Consider the following 5,305-nt stretch of genomic DNA (forward strand, 5'->3'; position numbering starts at 1 on the left):
GCCTGTCGGGGCCTGGGTTTCAGCTGTCCACACCACAGCAGTGGGCAACAAGCTTAAAGCCCCTGATGGCTCTGGGCGCTGACTCTCACCAGTGGCTATGGTCTCCATACCTTTTTAACCTGTATGCAGAACAGATTATCTGGGCAGCTGGGCTTTGTGAGAAGTGTGGCATCAGGACTGGTAGAAGATTCATCAACAATTTGCATTATGCAGATAAAACAACCCAGCTTGCTGAAACTGAGGACTTGAAGTGTTTGCTGCAGAGAGTGAAGGACTGCAGCCTTCACTATGGATTGAGGCTCAATATCAAGAAGACAAAGATTCTCACCACTGAGCCAATTGGCAGCATCAGGATGGATGGTGAAGAGACTGAAATTGTTCACAGCTTTCGTTTGCTTGGCTCCACAAGTCAACACTCTTGGCATCAGCAGCCCGAAATGAAAAGATGTACTGTGATGGGAAAGTCTGCTGTTAAGGACCTCTCCAGAGTATTGAAGAGCAATGGTGTCTCTCTGGAGACTAAGGTGTGCCTGATACAGGACATGGTCTTTGCAATCACTTGCTTGCATCAGAGAGCTGGACAATGACTAGGGATGATAGGAGAATCAACCCTTTAAAATGTGGTACTAGAGAAGAGTATTAAATATACCATGGACTACTTTGAAAATGAAAAGGTTCATCCTGGAGAGGGTTAAACCAGACTGCTCCTTGGAGGCAAGGATTCTAAAGCTTCATCTGACACATTTTGGACATGTTGCAAGGCAGGATCAGTCCTCTGAGAGGGACATCATGCTTAGGAGGCTGGAGGGACAACGCAGGAGAGACCCTCTATGAGGTGGATTGATTCAATGACTGGAGTAGTGGTGTTGGGTGTGTCGGAGACAGTGAGATTGGCACAGGACACAGCAGGGTTTAGGGCTGTTGTACATAGTGTTGCTATGAGTCGCAGGTGACTCAACGGCACATAACAACAACAACAACAACAACAACAACAACAATACAGATAGCCCACCAAATGTTCTAATTAAACTTTAAAACAGTGTACAGGGTTTGAATTCACTGTCATTTGACTTTAAAAGGAAGAATGATTCACAATATATTCTCTTCTATAAAATTCCATTAGGAAATTCTCATCTCTCCAAACATGAAATGACAAGAATTTAAAAAATGATTAAACACATTTTATTATCTTAAATTCTTACTCCAAAAATGCAAAGGTACAACAGATTTCAACAGTTTTAGTCAGTGCCAAGAAAAGAAGATAGTTGATTAATAACTATACTAGTGAAAGTGTGGGAAACCCACATTGACTTTCCCAGTATTGGTTTCTTAAGCAATCCAAATCTTACCAGGAAGGCTTAACATTAAGCACCTTGAACCTTCACAGATAAGCTTCTACTTGCTTTTACCAAGAGAAAGCATGCATGAGGTACAGAAAGAATAATTAGCTTCAAGAATTCAGCCTTTTCTTAAACTTGCCAGTCTCAAAATAGATTTTGATATGTAAATGAGTTTTCTGAGATGACACTGCCTCTATTTCTATAAACATTTCACCTGGAGTACCAGTACTATCAATATATCCCTAAATGTGATAACTGAAAACAAATTGGCTGCCTCATGACAATTAAGTACCTATTATTTAAGGACAGAAAAATAAATACTAAGCTTTGAATCAAGTATGTAGGTTTCCTATCATTGTAGAATTTATTGTCCTACATTAGTCAATGATATACCCTAAATTAAAAAGGCTTTTAAAGAGTTAATTCTTCTGCATCAAATTTGTATTCAATAAGTCCATCCACTTAACAGAAGCGAGGATGTGGAAGAGAAAAGCTGGGCCCTAGTTCCCCTAGTTCACAAGTATGAGTCATCTAATGTCCCAAGTTGAGTTTTTTTAGATATGTGATAAAAATTATCTTGTTTGAGGTAAACTAATAATTCTATTAACTGTGTAAAATCACAGAATGTAACCAACATTTTTCAGGACAGATAGTTTTTACTGTGGGATGAACACGTAAAAATTGTACCTGTTGGTATTGTGTGTGGTATTGCATTTATGTTTTGAAGAACTATTGAGAAAGCTATGCAATATATAATTTGTTCACATTAGTTTTGATTGGGGGGGTAGTTTTGAAATATCTCAGAGCAATTTATTCATCAATTGAAGGTCCTCCAAAAAGCAACTCTTGGGAAACTATGGTATGTGGAGATAGAAAAGAATAGCTCCCACAGTTTTATGAAGGGAATAATTTTACAAATACCTAAATTACTAAGTTTGCTTGATGCAGTGAAGAATTATACTTGTCAAGACTCAATATTGTGAAGATGATAATTGTACCAAAAGCAATCTATATGTTCAAAGCAATCCCAATCCAGATATCAAATTCATTTTTCCAGGAGGTCAAAGAGGAAACTGTCAAGTTTATCTGAAGAGACACTGAATAAGCAAAGCACTTCTGAAAAATCAAAATGAAGCGGGAGGTACAGCAATCCCTGAAGTAACCAAAACTGCATGGTACTGATACAGTGGCAAGCATATAGATCAAAAGAACAGAATCGAGAACGCAGAAATGGACCCATCTATCCATGGTCAACTGATAATCAAAAAGGAAATAAAACATATCAAATGGGGAAATGACCACCTCTTCAACAAATGGTGCTGGTAAAACCTGCAGAAAGCTGAAGCAGGATCTACATCTCACTCCATACACAAAAATCAACTCAAGGTGGATCAGAGACCTGGGAGTAAAGCCAAAACCATAAAGTTCATCAGAGATAAACTGGTATCAAGCTTAGAAGGTCTACTCTATGGTATAAAGAGACTGTCAAAGACATCATGAAATGCACTATTGTGAAAAAATAAACCTGATGAATGGGACCTTCTAAAGATTAAATCTCTGCGCTCATCAAAAACTTTTTTCAACAGGATGAAAAGAACACCTACTGACTGAAAACAAGCATTTGGCAATACCATTTCAAACAAGGGTCTTGTATAAAAAGTTTATAGAATCCTACAGGCCCTCAAGAAGAAAAAGACTGATAACCCAATTACAAAATGGACAAAAAACTTGGAAAGACTTTCACAGAGGAGGACATTCACAAGGCCAACAGAAATACAAATAAATACTCAAAATCACAGTCAATAAGAGAGAGGTAAATCAAAACCACAATGAGATACATTCGCAACCCAGGAGCACTGGAAAATCTAGTAGGGTAGCAAGCAATAAATACTGGAGAGTATGTGGAAAGGTGGGAACTCTCACACAATGTTGGTGGGAGTGTAAATGGAACAACCACTCTGTAAGGCAGTTTGGGATTTCCTCGAAAAGTTGAACATAGAAACTCCCAGCTTTGCCCCAGCTATTCCATTACTAGGAATATACACCAAGGAAATTAGAACTGAGACACAAACGGAGATCTGTATACCAATGTTCATAAATACTACTCAAAAGATGAACTGCAGGGTGCACTGGTGGCCTAGAGTGGTAAGAAGGTGTGCTACAACCCCGAAAGCACATGGTTCAAATCCACCAGATGCTTTGCTGGAGAAGGAGGGGCAATCTCCTGTGCCTGTCGGATCCAATTTGATGGTACACAACAAGCAAAGGTGTGGGTGGGAGAGCTGAATTGCATTGGGAAAGTCTGCTGTCAGGGACCTCTCCAGAGTACTGAAGAGCAATGATGTCAGTCTGGAGACTAAGGTGTATCTGGGCCATAGTCTTAGCAATTACTTGCTATGTGTCAGGAAGCTGGACAATGACTAGGGATGACACAAAGAGAACTGAACCTTTGAGCTATGGTCCTGGAGAAGAGTAAGTACTAAATATATCATGGACTTCTAAGAGAACAAATAGGTCCATCTTAGAGAGGGGGAAACCAAGGCTGCTCCTTGGAGTCAAGGATTCTGAGGCTTCATCTGACATATTTTGGGCATGTTATAAAGAAGGACTAGCCCTTGGAGAGGGATATTATGCTTAGAAGAGTGGAGGGACAGTGCAAGAGAGAAGACCCTTCATAAGATTGATTCAGAGAATGGGTTAATGAGGGTGAGTGTGTCAGACACAATAATGTTGGCACAGGATAGAGCAGGTTTCAGGGCCATTGTACACAGAGTCACCATGAGTTACAAGCAACTCAACAGCACATAACAAACAAAAGCTACATAACTTGGGAGAGACTGGAGAACATTATGCTGGGTGAACTAACACAGTCTCATAAGGAAAAACACTGCATAAGAACATAATAGTAAAAATAGAAGGATAACTAGTAAAATACGTATGGGGACTCAAGGGGGGAAGGGATAGATTTTTAGAAAACATAATGAATGGGAAAGATTTCATGAAACACAATCTGAATGAATGAAGTCTAGTGTGAAACACAATGTATGTGAAATTTGTAAGAAAACCAATATAAATGAAAAATTTATAAAAACTTATACTTGTCAACTTTAACAATGGCTGTTAAATCTGAAATAAATTTACATTATGTTCTGGTTAAAAAAAAACAAAAAAACCTTACATTTCAATGACTGTAATACTCCTACTTCCCCTCCAGGGGGAGCACATCCATCATGAATGGTATAGAATCTACTGAACAGGCTATCCATTTGAGCTTAGGCAAGTTCTCAAAGATCATACAATTCCTTACTATGTTCCAGATAGGCTAAGGATGTTTATACAAATTCATCAGAAATAAACTTGAGCCTAAAACCCAGTTAGACATTTTCTGATTATTTTCCTATACCACACTCTTTTTGGTGACCCTCAGGTGCGATCAGTCCTTGGAGAAGTACATTGTGCTCGCAAGGGTGTAGGGACGTAGTACAGGAGACGAAGATCCTCGATTGATTGATGGATTGATTCAGTGAATGGGGCAATGAGGCAGATGTGTCAGAGACAGTAAGATTGGCACAGGATAGAGCAGGGTTTAAAGCTTTTGTACATAGGGTGGCTATGAGTCACAGGTTAACTCGATGGCACATAACAATAACAATGCAATGTTATTTTCAAAATCTTACAAAAATTAAGCACACCATTCTACACTCAGAATAGTCATTATTATCCACAGTATAACTCCACACCAGTGTAACTACTTTCTTGTAAATTTTGTTGTTGCTGTCATTTATGTTTTTGTTTTTTAATAGCCAATCCATTTTGGTCCCCCTAAAAAGAACACAAAATTTGGTTTCTTTTTTTTTTTTTCAAATTTAGGTTGTTTATTTTTCATTTCAATGAACATCGACAGAGATTTTGGAATTCAATTCATTCACTGTTGCACCCTTCTCCCCGCACAAACCTCCCCCCCT

The 5,305-nt window shown here is 38.8% G+C and overlaps 1 protein-coding gene across 1 annotated transcript in view; it reads right to left on the minus strand.

Moving 5' to 3' along the window:
• Nucleotides 1-5,305, minus strand: part of FMN2 (formin 2) — a 417,308-nt gene that overhangs the window by 261,475 nt on the left and 150,528 nt on the right. The gene's annotated exons all lie outside the window — the stretch shown is intronic.

This window comes from Elephantulus edwardii, unplaced genomic scaffold, assembly GCF_000299155.1.
Source record: "Elephantulus edwardii isolate Elephantulus edwardi_28Jun2011 unplaced genomic scaffold, EleEdw1.0 scaffold00331, whole genome shotgun sequence".
In the NCBI taxonomy this organism is placed as follows: domain Eukaryota; kingdom Metazoa; phylum Chordata; class Mammalia; order Macroscelidea; family Macroscelididae; genus Elephantulus; species Elephantulus edwardii.